Genomic DNA, 20359 nt, shown 5'->3' with positions numbered 1-20359 from the left:
CAGGGTCCCCAGAGCCTGTGTGTCCTGGGGGACCAGGACCCGAATCCACAGTAATACCACCTCAAGAGTCCCCAGGCATACAGCTCACAAAGAGCACTGTTCCCCCAAATGCAAGGGCCCCCGATCGATCGGCAAGAGGCTAGCATACAGTCCCTTCCAAAAGTCTCTCTCCCGGCTAGGTCTGTCACAGATAGCTTGTAAGAACATTTTTGGGTCTGGGCGCCGCCACCAGTGCCTAAGGCCCAATTTTTCAGCCCCTGTTTAACAGGGGCGTGTAATTACAATTTTTGATGCAATACTTTGCAACAGGGCTTGTTCCTGCGTTCCAACTAGAGTATCTGTGAGGGGTTGCAGTGTTGTGGCCCCAGCACCAGTGCCTAAGGCCTAATTTTTCAGCCCCTGTTTAACAGGGACGTGTAATTACAATTTTTGATGCAATACTTTGCAGCAGGGCTCATTCCTGCGTTCCAACTAGAGTATCTGTGAGGGGTTGCAGTGTTGTGGCCCCAGCACTAGTGCCTAAGGCCTAATTTTTCAGCCCCTGTTTAACAGGGGCGTGTAATTACAATTTTTGATGCAATACTTTGCAGCAGGGCTCGTTTCTGCATTCCAACTAGAGTATCTGTGAGGGGTTGCAGTGTTGTGGCACCAGCACCAGTGCCTAAGGCCCAATTTTTCAGCCCCTGTTCAACAGGGGCATGTAATTACAATTCTTGATCTAATATTTCACAGCAGGTCCCGTTTTTGTGCCCACCAAGAGCGAGTGAGGACTTACATTGTTGTGGCACCAGCACCACCACCACCACCAAAGGCCCAATTTTTCTGCCCCTGTTCAACAGGGGCATGTAATTACAATTCTTGATCTAATATTTCACAGCAGGGCCCATTTCTGCACCCACCAAGAGCGAGTGAGGACTTACAGTGTTGTGGCACCAGCACCACCACCACAACCACCACCAAAGGCCCAATTTTTCTGCCCTTGTTCAACAGGGGCATGTAATTACAATTCTTGATCTAATATTTCACAGCAGGGCCCTGTGAGAGCTTGCAGTGTTGTGGCCACAACAACACCTAAGGCCCAAATTTCTGCTGAGTATATAGGGCAGGCCCCTACTTTCAAACATCCAACTTACAAACAACTCCTACTTGCAAACGGAAGGAGACAACAGGAAGTGAGATGAAATCTACCCCTAGGAAGGGAAATTCTCTCCTGTAAGAGTTAATATGGGAAAAACATTCCTCCTTTCCACTGATGCTTTATCACCAATCCTTGTTTCACAAAAAACCCCAAATTTTCAAAAAACATTTGTCATTGGGACAAAAAGTGAGGTGAAATCTTCTGAAGAGGAGCACAGACAGCAAAACAAATGTCACAGGGGTGATAACCCTTCCCTATGTTTTCCAAAAAGCTTAAAATAGATTTTTTTGCTGGAGCTAAACACGTTAAAAATGTACCCGTTCAAAATTACAAAGAGATTCTACTTAACAACAAACCCACAGTCCCTGACTTGTTTTCACCGCCTGTATACTGCTGTTCAGAGTACAGAGCCTGTATACTGCTGTTTCCTTTTTTAATTTGGGTGCGGGGTTCCCCTTAATATCCATACAAGACCCAAAGGGCATGGTAATGGACTGGGGGGTACCCATGCTGTTTGTCTCACTGATTTTCATCCATATTGCCAGGACCCGACATTACATTAAAGCCGCAAGCAGTTTTAAATGACTTTTTTTCCTTTAAAAAATTACATTTTGTGCAGGGACTGTTCTAAGCATGGGAAACACGCGCCACTTTACAGGCATACTATAGACACCTCCCAGGTACGATAATTAAAGGAATATTTCACTTTTTTTTTTTACTTTAAGCATCATTAAAATCACTGCTCCCGAAAAAACGGCCGTTTTTAAAAGTTTTTTTTTGCATTGATACATGTCCCCTGGGGCAGGACCCGGGTCCCCAAACCCTTTTTAGGACAATACCATGCAAATTAGCCTTTAAAATGAGCACTTTTGATTTCAAACGTTCGAGTCCCATAGATGTCAATGGGGTTCTAACATTCGTGCACATTTTCGGTCCGTTCGCAGGTTCTGGTGCGAACCGAACCGGGGGGTGTTCGGCTCATCCCTACTTGTGGCCACATATGTTGCAGTGGATGCAGATGGAGAATGTTGTAGAGTGGGAGGAGAGGTGGAAAGTGAGAAACAGGGAGGAGTGAGGGATTTTATCTGATGACCAGTATTTTTGAAGTGCTGCAACTACTGAGTGTTTTGGTGCAGATTCATGCCCCTCCTTATGCCTGTGGTATCCAAATAAATGGTACTGCCATGCTGCAGGCAGAGGCTACAGACTACAATGCAGCTGTCAGCAGCAGATATGTGAAAAATGAGCCTAGATTTCTGAGCTATGTGGTGTTGCCCTGGGAACAGCAGTGGCCTGCATTGGGTGGAATAGGATGGCAGCTTGTTTCAGTACTATGCAAGCCACCCCTACTTCTGGATGAAAGTCTGCTTTGCTGCTTTTCTGCCTTTTTCTCACTTTCATTCTATTCAGTATCTTGCACACAGGTACAGTCTGTCACCTCATCATCCCCATCCTTCCTAACACTCAAGTCCAACTCCAGCTGCAGGAACATTACTGGCAAAAATACAATAAAAAAAATGTCTCTGTCCCAAAAATTATACCTCAATATTATGCCCACAATATTATGATAATATAGCACAATACAACACAGTGAACATGAAGGAGGTAACCACTAATATATCACATCAAACTGCATCACACTACAATTTACTGTAATGTAGCCCAATAAAGCACTGTGTATTATACTGTAGAGCACTGTATAGCACTATATAGCAGCAACTCTCTGTCTGTGCATACACACTGCCAGCACACTGTACACACAGACACATACAAGGCAAAAAGGCTCATGGGAACCCATGCAAGAACACCCTGCAAGAGTGTTAGTTGAACAGGATCATTGTATCATTGTGTTCACGGGTCATTGGGGCATAATTTATTATGGTTGGCTATGGTTCTATATGGCTGAACAATGTAATTGATGTGCTGAAATATTTAAAGGAAAGCCCCTTAGGCATTCTAATCCATCTACACTCTATCCAAAACTAAAAAAAAAAAGTTTTGCCTTTAGTTATACTTTAATTGTACATATTGACTATATGGTATTCTCTTAGCCAAAGGAAATGGATGAATACTAGTGGTATGCAAAACAGTATTACCCAAAGTAGGTTGCCTATATAAAGTAATGGTCAGTGTGTGGTCATCTTGTAGCTCAGTTTCTGTACCCAAAAATGGAACTCATCATACATTTGAGATTAAAATCATCTACTTCCAACAGATACTTGAATTCATTAAACCCACATCATCTTCATGCTATTGGTAAATATGGCACGGGTACATAGGGAGCAAGTCAACTGAGAAAATGTTCACTTCTAATCCCAGGTACAGGTTAGCATATGACATGACAAAAGATATTCCTATTGCAACTTCCTGCATCTGAAGGTAGTGGGAACCCTGGAACATATATACTTTGCATGTGAATATGTTCTGCAATAATTCCACACAAAATCATTCTATGGCCAGCTTGATATTCCTCTCTCTTTCAAAAAGCCTTCATCCACTTTAATGTCCCCAACACGAGCAACATTACTGTATAGAGCTTCAATATCTATAGCTTCAGATAGGGCCCCTGTAGAGATCATTATGTTCTCAAGGATCATGATTAGTTCAATAAGGTCTTTTTTACATATGGTGGCAAACTTGTAATGTGTGGCCTTAAATACTTCTCAAAGTGACCACCACTGGCATGTTCTGTTTGGGATCCTACCCCCCTTAATAATCTACCTTTCTAGAGGGTTGTGAGGTGATTATAAGAGGATAATATGCATATACTGTGTCATGGATCTAATATACTCAAGTTTTGTCAACTGTCTATGGAAGATGACTTTGCATGGAAGAATGAATAATGCTTACAATAAATAGCCTGCTGAGAGTCTCAATTATAGTTAGTTAAGTGTATAAATATCAAAGATAAAGGCTGCTTGTGCAGCATTTAGCAGCCTTTATTTATAAAGAGAAATCTAGAAAAGACAATATGTTTATTAATTTGAAGCTCTGTAGTAAAACTTTTTTTCTCTATGTCACTTGCCTCAGTGTAGTAGTTTTGAAAATCACAGTATAAATTAATTGGAAACAAGTGTTCTCTGGCGTCTAGTTATTAAGACATTTTCTAACTTATCCATGCAGTGCATATTCAACCTGACAAGTCATGTAGTGATTAAAAATTGGTATGCCCCAACAACAGTGTCAGAATTAGGATCAGTGACTGGTTTAACTCTCACTGACAAGGCAAGCTTAGTGAGCAACTTGTTTCCCGTCAGTGGGGAATCTTCAGCCTGACTGCTTACTTCCAATAAACACTGACAACTCACATTATGGCAGCAGCTGAAAGTTTCCCAAATGTGTGTGGAAGCACCTTCACATCTTCTAAATACTGTATTTTAAATAGATGCATTAGTTCAAGCAAAAGAAAATGGTACATTTAGATTTTGCCACAGAAAAAAAACTGTTTTACAGATTTCAGTTGCAATATTTTGGGTATAGTGATGAAAGAAGATTTTTAATGTGTTTCTATGAATTGTTACACACTGATTATAGATATTTATTGTTAATTGTTTATTTACAATTGAGTGTTAGTATCTGAGCTACAGAAAGTGAATTGACCTGTCCAGAGTTATGAAGCATGACAACATAATTAGAATTAGGATCTTTAACAAGTATCAGTAGCATAGATTAGTTACATATATAGGATGTGTAAACATGAAAAACAAAACCCTCATCTCTTTAAAGCTGAACTTCAGGCATAGCTCCTCCCTTCCTCAAATGACCAGTGAGTGAGTTAAAAAAGATAATCTAAGGCTGGCCTTAGTTGATACATTTTTCTTTTCTTCCGCCACAGGTGGAAGGAAAGAAAATCACTCTGTTTCCCCATCAACACAGTCAGTGTTGATGGAGGAATGTCTCTTACTGCACTATTGTATTCTGCCAGTGGGGAGCACGGTGAAAATTCCTGGCTGGCAGAATACAGTTAGCTAACCATATGTAGAAAAATCCAACATGCTGGTTTTACTCAGGTTGATTGATCAATCACCTTGGGTACAATCAGCCTGGCCATACATAGTTCAAATCTCGACTGGTCTCTGCTGAACCGGCTGAGATTCAAATGGTCTGTGGCTGGCTTCAATTCCCAAAAGATCAATGACTTTTCTGCCACATAGATCCAGAGAAATTGGAGCTTTCAGTCCTTGCCCAGTCCTTATATGTACATCAAAACTCCAATGTAGGGAAACTGTTTCTTTCTCTTGCTCAACCATAGTTTTTTTGTAGTAAATGTATGCACAGGTAAACAGTTATCAACAAGGGATGTTCATAATACTCACCTACATCCGTGGTTATATGACATTTCGGTTCCAAAGCCTTTACTCTGCTCTACTTTAAAGACGTAGGGTCCTTTTTCAGTTGTCCATATTGGTGCCTGAGTAATGTAGACTTGAATGTCCCTATTAGCTATTCAGTGGCAAAGTCTTCTCAGGATCCAGAAGACTGCAGTGGGGTGATGACATCACAAAAAGGCCACCAGTCACTGCAGATACTAAAGTGGTTCTAAAGGCTCAAGGTTTTTTACCTTCATGTATTCTATGCATGAAGGTAAAAAACCTCCTCTGTGTTGAATTGGCTCCCACTACTGTCAATAGCAGCCAGTGAGCCAATGAGAATAGAGAGGGGGCAGGGCCGAACCGAAGCTTTGTGTGTGAATGGAAATGCAGAACCGCGGCTTTGGAACTAGCCTGCTTGAGTGCCCCATTGCAAGCTACTTGCTCTTCGGGCACTTGGCAAGAGGGAGGGGCAAGGAGCACCGGCGGGGGACCCAGGAAGAGCATTGGGGCTGCTCTATGCAAAACCACTGCACAGAGCAGGTGAGTATGACAGGAACTTTTAAATGTTTTTAATGCATTCATAAAACATTAACTGGTATATCTTTCTGGGATTCAGCTTTTGAATAAAGAGTTTTATGGCTTTCTTCCAGCATTTCCCTTTGTTATAAATAATATGAAGTATTGCTTTTTTTTGGTGAATTTGTATAACAAATACTTAAACAACACTTCATAATTTCCTAACTCCTGATTTGCAGTTTTCTTCCAGCAACACATTGGTGGCAAAGGGAGATCTTTGCTTATTCATAAGCATTTCTAAGCGTTTTTATACACATGATGAGGTATACCATACAACCATGTAATATTTCTCATATCACAATTGCTAAACATAATCCTGAAAGTTTCTCATATAAAACAGACAATCAGTAGTGCACAGTAACATATTTAACTTGCAGTTTAGTAATCAGACAGCAGTACCTCTTGACTTATTATAGAACTATTCAAGCTCATTTTTTGATGTGAGAGCCAGAAGGAAATTTCTTGACTGCTATTCCTTTTTTAATGTAGCCTTTTTGTGTGTCCTTTTACTTCTTTAAAAGAAGATCCATTCCTCATTCTGTGAAGTCCATAGTTAAAGACAGTACAACAGCATCAGGAATACTAAAAATGATAATAATGACAACAATGAAACAAAGACACAGGGGGTATTGGAGTTTTCACTTAACCTGAATAGACACACACTGCACCATCGGTCTACTACTGTTGTAACTTACAAACAATGTCTCACAATTATTGACCTGACCAATAATTCTGTTACATTCATTCATGCTGTGCAAGCTCTGTCGGTTTAGGTATTGTTAAAACGAAACTCCATGGAACTGAAAAACTGCCCTAGCACTGGAGCTACCGCACACTGCAAAGGTTAAATGCTAGTTTTTGCCTAGGGTACCAGTAAAAAGCATTTTTACATACCTTTTCCCTCACTCCAGTAGGCTCCTGGGCAGTAAAGGATAAGATAAGTAAAAGTCATTTTCCTGATACCCTAGGCAAAAACAGAATTAAATCTATGATAGGGGGAGCCCACTGCAAGGGTAGTTTTTCAGTTCCCCATGGTTCAGCTTTATATTCAGGCAAAATCTCAAGCAGCTGAGGTGGTTTATGGGATACTCTGCTTATAATAATAACAAAGTTCAGCAAATTTTGCCTACATTAGTATGTACTTCCTAGTAGGGATGAGCCGAACACCCCCCTGTTCGGTTCGCACCAGAACATGCGAACAGGAAAAAAGTTCGTTCGAACATGCGAACACCGTTAAAGTCTATGGGACACGAACATGAATAATCAAAAGTGCTAATTTTAAAGGCTTATATGAAAGTTATTGTCATAAAAAGTGTTTGGGGACCTGGGTCCTGCCCCAGGGGACATGGATCAATGCAAAAAAAAGTTTTAAAAACGGCCGTTTTTTCAGGAGCAGTGATTTTAATAATGCTTAAAGTCAAACAATAAAAGTGTAATATCCCTTTAAATTTCGTACCTGGGGGGTGTCTATAGTATGCCTGTAAAGGGGCGCATGTTTCCTGTGTTTAGAACAGTCTGACAGCAAAATGACATTTTGAAGGAAAAAACTCATTTAAAACTACTCACGGCTATTGCATTGCCGACAATACACATAGAAGTTCATTGATAAAAACGGCATGGGAATTCCCCAAAGGGGAACCCCGAACCAAAATTAAAAAAAAAAATGACGTGGGAGTCCTCCCAAATTCCATACCAGGCCCTTCAGGTCTGGTATGGATATTAAGGGGAACCCCGGCCAAAATTTAAAAAAAAAAATGACGTGGGGTTCCCCCTAAATTCCATACCAGACCCTTCAGGTCTGGTATGGATTTTAAGGGGAACCCCGCGCCAAAAAAAAAAAAAAAAACGGCGTGGGGTCCCCCCAAAAATCCATACCAGACCCTTATCCGAGCACGCAACCTGGCAGGCCGCAGGAAAAGAGGGGGGGACGAGAGTGCGGCCCCCCCTCCCTCCTGAACCGTACCAGGCCACATGCCCTCAACATTGGGAGGGTGCTTTGGGGTAGCCCCCCAAAACACCTTGTCCCCATGTTGATGAGGACAAGGGCCTCATCCCCACAACCCTGGCCGGTGGTTGTGGGGGTCTGCGGGCGGGGGGTTTATCGGAATCTGGAAGCCCCCTTTAACAAGGTGACCCCCAGATCCCGGCCCCCCCCTGTGTGAAATGGTAAGGGGGTACATAAGTACCCCTACCATTTCACGAAGAAAGTGTCAAAAATGTTAAAAATGACAAGAGACAGTTTTTGACAATTCCTTTATTTAAATGCTTCTTCTTTCTTCTATCTTCCTTCATCTTCTGGTTCTTCTGGTTCTTCTGGCTCTTCTGGTTCTTCCTCCGGCGTTCTCGTCCAGCATCTCCTCCGCGGCGTCTTCTGTCTTCTTCTCCTCGGGCCGCTCCGCACCCATGGCATGGGGGGGAGGCTCCCGCTCTTCTCTTCTTCTTTTCTTCTCTTCTTCTCTTCTTCATTTTCTTCTCCGGGCCGCTCCGCAATCCATGCTGGCATGGAGGGAGGCTCCCGCTGTGTGACGGCGCTCCTCGTCTGACAGTTCTTAAATAATGGGGGGGCGGGGCCACCCGGTGACCCCGCCCCCCTCTGACGCACGGTGACTTGACAGGACTTCCCTGTGGCATTCCCCGTGACGTCACAGGGAAGTCCCGTCAAGTCACCGTGCGTCAGAGGGGGGCAGAGTCACCGGGTGGCCCCGCCCCCCCCGTTATTTAAGAACTGTCAGACGAGGAGCGCCGTCACACAGCGGGAGCCTCCCTCCATGCCAGCATGGATTGCGGAGCGGCCCGGAGAAGAAAAGAAGAAAAGAAGAAGAGAAGAAGAGAAGAAAAGAAGAAGAGAAGAGCGGGAGCCTCCCCCCCATGCCATGGGTGCGGAGCGGCCCGAGGAGAAGAAGATAGAAGACGCCGCGGAGGAGATGCTGGACGAGAACGCCGGAGGAAGAACCAGAAGAGCCAGAAGAACCAGAAGAACCAGAAGATGAAGGAAGATAGAAGAAAGAAGAAGCATTTAAATAAAGGAATTGTCAAAAACTGTCTCTTGTCATTTTTAACATTTTTGACACTTTCTTCGTGAAATGGTAGGGGTACTTATGTACCCCCTTACCATTTCACACAGGGGGGGGCGGGATCTGGGGGTCACCTTGTTAAAGGGGGCTTCCAGATTCCGATAAGCCCTCCGCCCGCAGACCCCCACAACCACCGGCCAGGGTTGTGGGGATGAGGCCCTTGTCCTCATCAACATGGGGACAAGGTGTTTTGGGGGGCTACCCCAAAGCACCCTCCCAATGTTGAGGGCATGTGGCCTGGTACGGTTCAGGAGGGAGGGGGGGCCGCACTCTCGTCCCCCCCTCTTTTCCTGCGGCCTGCCAGGTTGCGTGCTCGGATAAGGGTCTGGTATGGATTTTTGGGGGGACCCCACGCCGTTTTTTTTTTTTTTTTTGGCGCGGGGTTCCCCTTAAAATCAGGTCTGGTATGGAATTTAGGGGGAACCCCACGTCATTTTTTTTTTTTTTAATTTTGGCCGGGGTTCCCCTTAATATCCATACCAGACCTGAAGGGCCTGGTATGGAATTTAGGGGGACTCCCACGTCATTTTTTTTTTTTAATTTTGGTTCGGGGTTCCCCTTTGGGGAATTCCCATGCCGTTTTTATCAATGAACTTCTATGTGTATTGTCGGCAATGCAATAGCCGCGAGTAGTTTTAAATGAGTTTTTTCCTTCAAAATGTCATTTTGCTGTCAGACTGTTCTAAACACAGGAAACATGCACCCCTTTACAGGCACACTATAGACACCCCCCAGGTACGAAATATAAAGGGATATTACACTTTTATTGATTGACTTTAAGCATTATTAAAATCACTGCTCCTGAAAAAACGGCCGTTTTTAAAACTTTTTTTTGCATTGATCCATGTCCCCTGGGGCAGGACCCAGGTCCCCAAACACTTTTTATGACAATAACTTGCATATTAGCCTTTAAAATTTGCACTTTTGATTTCTCCCATAGACTTTTAAAGGGTGTTCCGCGGCATTCGAATTTGCCGCGAACACCCCAAATTGTTCGCTGTTCGGTGAACTTGCGAACAGCCAATGTTCGAGTCGAACATGAGTTCGACTCGAACTCGAAGCTCATCCCTACTTCCTAGCAAAGACATGAGTGTTTTTATTTCATGCCATTGAGGCGTGATTAGCATTTGTTCTGACCAACCCCCCACCCCTGAAAACTCCTATTGAAGCAGTGTTTTTTAAGCCAAGTGTGCATGGACCCTTAAAGTGTATAAATAAACATGTTTTTCAGTTGTGGATAGAGTACAAAAAGGTTAAAACCCTGTCAGCGTATTTTTTGCTATTTGTGTACATTGAGGAGATTTTCTTTACATCTTGTCTTAGCGACAAGACAAGAAGTAAGAGGATATCAGTACAAAGTAATTTCCCTCTTTTACAGTTGTCACTAAAACAGCTGTCCTTATATGGAACAATACATCCCACCAGATTGCGGGATCTGTAGTTCAGGCTTTGCGAACCAGAAGGGTTCTAGGGGCCCAAGATTTATTAAAGTATTACTACGCTACACATCTATGGGCAGTTATTTCTTGAACATCTAGGTATGTTCTGAATAGGTGGTCTGAAATTTAAATGGGGATCACATCCCCTGTGCATCCATGTTCTATGTTATGGCCATCTTCTGATAAATACATGCCTCAATTGAGAAGCCTATATTTAGCCCTGATGTTATTTACTTTGTTGATTTGGAAGCGCTGCTCTGGAAAGTACTCTTTCTCATCTCCTTGCCCTCCACTTTTGAATGTGTTTTTTAATCCGGATATCCATGACAGCCTATCATATAACCGTAAATCTCCCTGGACCCAGGCAGCGGTTTTCCAACTCCGCCATTTGGTCCACCCACTGTCCCGTACATTTTTTTCCTTTGCAGATTTGCAGTCTTAACACAAAATTCAGAAATTGCTCTTTTATTCATATCTACAGATTAAACATTTTTTTCTCCTCCAAGTCACCTACCTTATCTTTGGACATATCAACTGGTTTTGAACTACTGTATGCCAGGGGTCCATTTGAGCCTCACTTAATCTCTTCCATTTACAAAGATCTTCATGAGGCTACCCCTTTAACTGAATGTACTCATTTCTATATGAGCAAGTGGTCCCGTATTCTTCAACAGTCTCCCAAGCAGATTTGGGAAAGAATTGGGAATCCTCTTCGAAGGTATCATACTGTGTGACGCAGAGAGAGAATATTTTCAAAATTCTCCTATTTTGGTATAGGACCCCAGATATTTTACATGCTCGTAACCCAGAAGCCGCTGGAAGTGCAGTAGATGTGATACCAATATTGGCACTCACTATCATATCTTCTGGGACTGTCCCTGCATCAAACCTTTTTGGGTCTATGTCCAAACCCTTTTACAGAACCTCTTACATGTTACTATTCCCCTAAATCCTATACATTATCTTTTAAGCCTCCCCTTCCCAGGCATCTCCAAATCTTCTAGAAGGCTGATGGCTTTTATTTTATCAGTGGCAAAAGGTGTTATACCATGCTGCTGGTTGTCTACTTCTGCCACTACATGCTCCTAATTCCTGTCTACGGAGAATGGAACATTTGACTGCACTAATTGTTGGCTCAGTATCCAGGTTTAATAAAATTTGGGAGGCTATCTTCTGCCCAGAAGCAGTTCTCTCTGAACCTTATTCAATCAATATTGAGCATGAAAAAAAAACAATTTGAAAAATTGCATTGTTTTATTACATCTGTGAATCGCACACCTGTGAACTTGGATGCCATTATTATTATTTTCTAGTATTTGGTTGTTTTTCATGCTCAATATTGATTGGATAATTTTGGAGACACTATTTATGATTTATTTAGTACACTTTGCCACGTGAGGTTGGATTCCCCATCTTATCGGGTGTGAGATTGAATTACTGCTTTGTGCTTCACTTTGCACTTTACATGTACACACTGTTGTACGGAGCCTTAACCATTTTTGCTTTGGACGTATTAATTAATATTGTTTCATGTTGGGACCGAGGTAGCGCTACATATTTTCTATTATATACAAAGCTTGGGGTATATTTTTATAACCTAACCCTGCTTTGAACTTCTCCACAACTTTATCCCTGACCTGTCTGGTGTGTTCCTTGGCTTTCATGATGCTGTTTGTTCACTAAGGTTCTCCAACAAACCTTTGAGGGCTTCACAGAACAGTTGTATTTATATGAAGATTCAGTTACAAAAAGGTGGACTCTATTTACTAATTAGGTGACTTCTGAAGGCAATTGGTTCCACAGGATTTTAGTTAGGAGTATCATAGTAAAGGAGGCTAAATACAAATGCAAGCCACACTTTTCACGTATTTATTTGTAAACAATTTTGAAAACCATTTATCTTTTTCCTTTCACTTCACAATTATGTGCCACTTTGTGTTGGTTTATCACATAAAATCCTAATAAAATACATTTAAGTTTTTGGTTGTAACATGACAAAATGTGGAAAATTTCAAGGGGTGTGAATACTTTTTCAAGGCACTGTATGTTGTACTTCTGGCAGTTGTCATTCCTTTTTTGATTCTTTCATTTGATTAATGCTTGTCTCATACTTTCTACTTTTTGTATGATTAATAAATATAAAAAAAATACAATTTCCCCTTACCTCTTGGTGACAACTGTAACATTTTGGATCTCCTTTCATGTTCTGTCTTGGTGACAGTGGTCACCAAGGCAAATAGAGAGGGTGAATCTACTTAGTGGGGACACAGATACATACTTAAAGTGGGAGTTCCCACTGATATATATATTTTTTTTTTTTAGTAACCATATCTTTTGTTAACCGCTTAAGGACTAGCCTTGTTTTGGATTTTAGGTGTTTACATGTTTAAAACTGTTTTTTTTGCTAGAAAATTACTTAGAACCCCCAAACATTATATATTGTTTTTTTTTCTAACAACCTAGAGAATAAAATGGTGGTCATTGAAATACTTTTTTTTGCACCGTATTTGTGCAGCAGTCTTATAAGCGCACTTTTTTTGGAGAAAATTCACTTTTTTGAATAAAAAAATAAGACAACAGTAAAGTTAGCCCAATTTTTTTTATATTGTGAAATATAATGTTACGCCAAGTAAATTCATACCAAACATGTCACCCTTCAAAATTGCGCCTGCTCGTGGAATGGCATCAAACTTTTACCCTTAAAAATCTCCATAGGCGATGTTTAAAAATTTCTTCAGGTTGCATGTTTTGTGCTACAGAGGAGGTCTAGGGCTAGAAGTATTGCTCTTGCTCTACTGGTCATGGTGATACCTCACAAGTGTGGTTTGACCACCGTTTTCATATGCGGGCGCTACTCGCGTATGCGTTCGCTTCTGCACGCGAGATCGTCGGGACGGGGGGTTTAAAATTGTTTTTTTATTTTTATTATTTACTTTACAATATTTTATTTATTTTTACACTGTTTTAAAATAAAAAAAATGGTGTCACTTTTATTCCTATTACAAGGAATGTAAACATCCCTCGTAATAGAAAAAAGCATGACAGGTCCTCTTAAATATGAGATCTGGGGTCAAAAAGTCCTCAGATCTCATATTTGGACTAAAATGCAAAAAAAAAAAAAAAAAAGTCGTTTGAAAAAAATGACATAAAAAAATATGCCTTTAAGAAAAGTGGGCGGAGCTGACGTAATGGCAATGACGTAATCCAATGGTATGGAGACAAGTGGCAGCCATCTTAGCCTCACTCATCTCCATACCCAGGCACAGAAAGGTCCCGATTGCCTCCACCAATGGCTTCGGTAAGCGGTGGAGGGTGCGGGAGAGCAGCGGGGGGGGGTGGAACCCGCCACAGAGACCACCATTATCATACACAGAACCAGCTCCTGTAAAGATGGATAGCTCGGTTGTGGCAGCAGCTGCTGCCATTACCGAGATATCCATCTTCAAAGTGCCGACGTATATGTACAGGAGTCGGTCGGTAAGTGGTTAAGAAGGCTAATTTAAAGAACGCACGTTTTTGTACAGAATAAGCCCTGGATTGAGAATTTTGTAGAGAAATATATTTTATATTCTTCTTTCAGGGCAGTTTCCATAGGGCTTGTAGGCTCTGGTGCAGCTGAGCGACCAGCATGCACCGCCCGTTCTCACGCATGCACCGTATATACGTTGCAGTGCCGTACACTTCAGACGTTGCGATCACAATGGGCGGCATCGTCAGAAGTGCCCACCCCCGTTCTGGTGGCAACGAAGCCCTCGGTGCTGCCCAGTGACTCCTGGGAAATGATGACAGACATCTCCCAGGAGCACTAGTGAGCACGGGTGCCGAGGGAAGTGACATCAGGCGCCTTGGAGAGGCAGATTACAAGGGACCCCCTAGCAACAGACCTGAAAAGGTGAGTAAAAAAAAATTTGTTTCCACAGGTTGTTCCTTGTATTTAATGCTGTTGAATACTTAAAAAAAAAATATGACTGGAACTCCACTTTAATAGGGACTCTAATTATTCCCCACTCTATCCAAACATAAAAAAATAGTTATGGATATGCATAAACTTTTTAATACATCTCCATATGTAAATTTGACTAAAAGTATTTATTATATTAAAACAAAAGTTGAAACAACCAAAACGAGTTTAATTGTGTTTTAATTTCATCAAAAACAGTTAATGCATTAGTAATAATATTGTGACGATGAATAATGGAAAGCCATGCATCATTTTAATTCCTTAAATAATCATTGCAAGTTCAAGGAGCACACAAGACAGATTAATCACAGCCAAGGCTCCTTAATATATCAACAGGTCAATAGTTCCATAACAGAAGCAACTGTAAGTTGATTGGACAGTAATTAAAAGAATCAATTCTTATCCTACCAGATACGTCCAGTCATATTAACACATTTCTAAATTTCTTACTTAGTGGACTAGTCAAGATTAAAGGATTTGCTGATATGGTTGAATTGAGTATACTTCGAAACTGACTAAGCAGATCTGAGAACAAATGAGTTCATTTAACATTGACAGTGAAAGATTGATTTTGCACGGAATGAGTTACCTAAGGTATTCATCATTTTGCTTTGCTTCTATGCACAAGATGGAGATCTACTTCTCTGCTTTTCTGATTGTAATAGGACTTCTTACTGAGCACCTTTATTTTACAGCCATGATTGCAGAGTAGTGTTCTTTTAATTTAGACATTTTACCCTAATAGTTAGACCTTCTAGAACAACCTCTTTAAAATCACTTTGGCTATCTTAAAAGCCTCTGTATGGTATAATGATTCATTACATGACTTGCTCAAATCAACCACATTGCTTTAAATTATAATGCTGAAAAATTGCTAATTACTGAAATGAAAGTTCAGCTACACAGAACTTGCTTTAATTTACTGGAGAAATTGACCAGAATGGACGGAAGAAAATATTAGACTTGAATATGAACTATAATAATTATTGACATATTTTTGGTTTATGACGTTACAGTAAAAATGTATCATTTAGTAGATCATGGAATCATTCACATTTTATTGTACGTTCTTACCAAGGTTCAGTTCAGGTCTTACCTTATGTTTTTTTTTCTTTTTTTATGGAGGCATTTTGCTGACATACAGGCAATGAAACAAATGTTCTTATTTTTCTAACATTGGAGGACATTGAGATGTTTTTTGTTTGCTTCACATGGATGTCATGAGGAATAAAGCACTGGAAAGGCAATAAAAATACAACACCCATGTTTTAATCATTACCACTGAGCAATATCTTCATACAAATACATCAAGATTTAATAATCTTACCTTGTTACTGAACAAGTAGTATATAGTAGCAGGATTATTGAATGCAATTTTGATTATTTATCAGAAAGTGTTGATCCACATTATGTTTTAGTCTGCACTCTGCAGTAAGAGTGCCTACTAGGCTGTTGATTTAGGATCCTGCTTACAGGAATCAGTGGGGACAGAGCTGAAAAATTCCATCCTGCTATGTTCACATTTTTTAGGCTGTTGGTCTAGGATCCCAAACAAATAAAGAAAAATACCTGCACTATGTGGATACAAAAAATCCTTATAAGGTGAATATTCAAAGTGTGATAGCAAATCACATAAAAACTTATAAACACAGCGCTATCTCCTTCATATATTTCATAAATGCAATTATGATACATAAATATATACTGTATATATTATACAAGCATATTTTACGTGTATCACATATTGCATTAATGGAGCATATAAAGGAGATAGTGATGTGTATATAAATTATTTTGTGGTCTAGGATCCCGCTTACAGCAATGAATGGGGACAAATATGAAAATTTCCATCCTAGTATGTTCACATTTCCTTTTATGCTTTTGCCCCATGGTAGTCTGATATAATGCTGATTTCACAACATCACAATCATATGTAGCACTGTAGGAACAGGGGTGCTCCTATTCCAATGCCAAATTCCATATCACAGCTTATCGCCATTGCTCCACCCTGCATGCTTGATAGACCCACTCATGGTCCAAGCAGTTTTTGAATAATATCAGCCAATAAAGAAATAAAAAGGATAAGCAGCAAAAGTAAAAGTATGAAGAGGTTAAAAAATAGGTGGTAGATATAAAATGGGGTGGTTCTAGTGCAACAAAGACATGCTCTGAGTGGGATCCCACTGTGTTCGGAGGCTGAAACAAGTCTCAAAATGTTTTTTTTTATTATATGCCTAATACCTGTATGAGTTCAAATACATTTTAATAGGTTTTGAGGTTGCAAGGTATTTCCTCAATGCGATCAATAGCAAGACAAATATATGTGATTACCTGTATGACTGTGATATAAAGTATATTTATAGCCAAAACCCTCGTTTTAGTTTTTGATAGAGTGGGGACAAGTTCTGTCAAGTTTTTCTAACTGACTCCATCTTCACACAAATTTACATTTTCCAGTGGTCACCAGAACAGGGGGTAAAGATAATTCTTCCAAGTTTGACAGTTGTTTTAATCTCAAAATGTTTAAAAAGTGAGTTCTGACTTTAGAGAGGTTTTCTACCACTTTATTTTGTGTATATAGGCCAGTAGGTGTTTTTCTGTGTATATAAGATACATAAAGGTATGTTGGTTAAAATTATTGTTAACTGGTTTTGTTCTTGAGGCTTAATGAAAACAGAAAAACATTACTGTCAGAGTTTTGGAAATAGTTGAAGTAAAAATAGTTAATACAAAGTTCTCTAGTTACAGTGTTCTGACACAATATGCTATATTACAATTTTTGTAGCACTTCCACTTTGAGGCTAGCGGGTTTGTAATTTTTGAAGATGTAAATTCAGGTTAACCATTACAAGAAGCCCTGGAACTATGGTTTGATGCTGACAGTCCTTACCACTTCCACCTAGCAGCACTAGGCTCCTCAGATCAAAAAACGAACCATGACACTAATTGCCTGAAGTTTGGATTTTCTTCCTGTGTCTGTGTGGGTTTCCGACCCACACTATAAAGACATGCTGGAAGTTAATTGGCTCCTGTCTAAACTGGTCGTAGTATGTATTAAATTCAGTTGGGGATCTTAGATTGTAAGTTCCTTGAGGGCAGGGACTGATGTGAATGTACAAACTATGTATGTAAAGGAATGTGTAAATTAACAGCGTTATATAAGTACCTGTAATAAATATCTGTTTTATGAAATAGTTTAAAGCAATGTAGCTTGATGCACAGTAAGGCTAAAACATGCAACACACTTGTAGTGACATTATTTCTTAAAGGGTTACTAAAGGCTATTTTTTAAATTAAAATAACAAACATGTTATATTTACCTGCTTTGTGCAATGGTCTTACACAAAGCAGCCCTGAACCCCTTCTTCTCGGATCCCTCCCTCCTCCTCTTCAGTGTCTTCCCCCATAGAAAACACCTGCTACGGAAGCAGACAAGTGGGTTCACTCCAAAACCAGGCTTTGTGTGTCTATAGAGACACGCATAGCGTGGCTCGGACCCACCCCCCCACCCCCTACTTACTGGATTTTATTGAGCAGCAGGAGCCAATGACTTTCACTGCTGCCTCCATGTCCAGTGAAGGAGAGCATTTCTCTTATAGATTTTGCTCAATTTTATAATTTCAATCCAGAATTCAATTTTAAGACATGGGAAGTTTTACAACTGAAGTTTAACCAAAATTGTTATCAGTGAATACCTGTTGAAACAAATTGCATAGATTGGACCAGGCTGATCTGCTGTATATATTCCACATTTGTTCTCTGTCTTCTTTTGCAAATTTTATTTGTATTTACAGTATCTCATAAAAGTGAGTACACTCCTCTCATTTTTGTAAATATTTTATTATATCTTTTCATGTGACAACCCTGAAGGAATTACACTTTGCTACAATGTAAAGTAGTGAGTGTACAGCTTGTATAACAGTGTAAATTTGCTGTCCCCTCAAAATAACTCAACACACAGTAATTAATGTCTAAACTGCTGGCAACAAAATTGAGTACACCCCTAAGTGAAAATGTCCAAATTGGGCCCAAAGTGTCAATATTTTATGTGGCCACCATCATGTTCCAGCACTGCCTTAACCCTCTTGGGCATGGAGTTCACCAGAGCTTTATAGGTTACCACTGGAGTCTTCTTGCACTCCTTCATGACAACATCACAGAGCTGGTGGATGTTAGAGACCTTGCTCTCCTCCACCTTCCATTTGAGGATGCCCCACAGATGCTCAATATGGTTTAGGTCTGGAGACATGCTTGACCAGTCAATCACCTTTACCCTCAGCTTCTTTAGCAAGGCAGTGGTCGTCTTGGAGGTGTGTTTGGGGTCGTTATCATTTTGGAATACTGCCCTGTGGCCCAGGCTCCGAAGGGAGGGGATCATACTCAGTCAGTAAGTCACAGTACATGTTGACATTCATGGTTCCCTCAATGAACTGTAGCTCCCAAGTGCTGGCAGCACTCATGCAGCCCCAGACCATGCCACTCCCACCACTATGCTTGACTGTAGGCAAGACACACTTGTACTCTTCACCTGGTTGCCCACACATGCTTGACACCATCTGAACCAAATAAGTTTATCTTGGTCTCATCAGACTACAGGACATGGTTCCAGTAATCCATGTCCTTAGTCTGCTTGTCTTCAGCAAACTGTTTGCGGGCTTTCTTGTGCATCGTCTTTAAAAGAGGCTTCCTTCTGGGACAACAGCCATGCAGACCAATTTGATGTAGTGTGCGGCGTATGGTCTGAGCACTGACAGGCTGGCCCCCCACCCCTTCAACCTCTGCAGCAATGCTGGCAGCACTCATACGTCTATTTCCCAAAGACAACCTCTGGATATGATGCTGAGCACATGCAACTTCTTTGGTCGACCATGGTCTTGACCACCGTGCTGCAGCTTTCTGGGTCTTGGCAATCTTCTTAAAGCCTAGGCCATCTTTATGTAGAGCAACAATTCTTTTTTTTAGATTCTCAGAGAGTTCTTTGCCATGAGGTGCCATGTTGAACTTCCAGTGACCAGTATGAGAGAGTGAGAGCAATAACACCAAATTTAACACACTTTCTCCCCATTCACACCTGAGACCTTGTAACACTAACGAGTCTCATGACACCATGGAGGGAGAATGGCTAATTGGGCCCAATTTGGACATTTTCACGTAGGGGTGTACTTACTTTTGTTGCCAGTGGTTTATACATTAATAGCTGTGTGTTGAGTTATTTTAAGGGGACAGCAAATTGACACTGTTATACAAGCTGTACACTCACTACTTTATATTGTAGCAAAGTGTCATTTCTTCAGTGTTGTCACATGAAAATATATAATTTCACTTTTGTGAAATATTTTCAATCCCTGATTTTTTCCCATCCCATCCAATCCCAAAATATTGAAGGTCAACACAGCAAATGATAACAGCACCTATAGCAAGGCGCCAACTCTTCTGCATTGATTGAATATTTCAAGAAAAGGATCAAAAACATTGTTCTCCCTCTCAAAATACCACAATCAACTGATGATCACTGGGTCCCGAGTAGGTGGGTGGATTTTTGTGGTGGGGGGTGAGGTATGCATAACAGCACTGCCCTTGACTGGCAAGGTTTTTCATTGAAATTTGAAATCTACTATTAAAAACTAACATCCTAAATGTATTGTATTGTAAACAGTAGGGATCAAGTAGCCTAAAAAAATTAAAGCTCTGTATACCTCTCTAAATTTGTTCAGAGGTTCGGTAACAACGTGTAATTTTTTCTATATAACATATGCATTTTCACTCTGAACAGGTTAACTTTTTTTTACGTCATATGGCAAGAAAGAAAAGACAGAATGCATCTTTCCAGATACAGATGGAATACTGTTCACTCTACT

General features: G+C 40.7%; 1 long non-coding RNA gene across 2 annotated transcripts in view; it reads right to left on the bottom strand.

Moving 5' to 3' along the window:
* LOC141141436 (uncharacterized) overlaps positions 1-20359 on the bottom strand; it is a 95625-nt gene that overhangs the window by 9381 nt on the left and 65885 nt on the right. For both annotated transcript variants that reach the window (XR_012244077.1, XR_012244078.1), the window contains exons 4-5: positions 15598-15736; positions 6427-6609 (exon numbers count right to left, since the gene is read on the bottom strand). This is a non-coding gene — a long non-coding RNA (uncharacterized lncRNA). The remainder of the gene's footprint in view (positions 1-6426; positions 6610-15597; positions 15737-20359) is intronic.

The sequence above is a fragment of the Aquarana catesbeiana genome, linkage group LG04 (assembly GCF_042186555.1).
Source record: "Aquarana catesbeiana isolate 2022-GZ linkage group LG04, ASM4218655v1, whole genome shotgun sequence".
Classification (NCBI taxonomy): Eukaryota; Metazoa; Chordata; class Amphibia; order Anura; family Ranidae; genus Aquarana; species Aquarana catesbeiana.
This window is presented reverse-complemented; position numbering and strand designations above follow the sequence as displayed.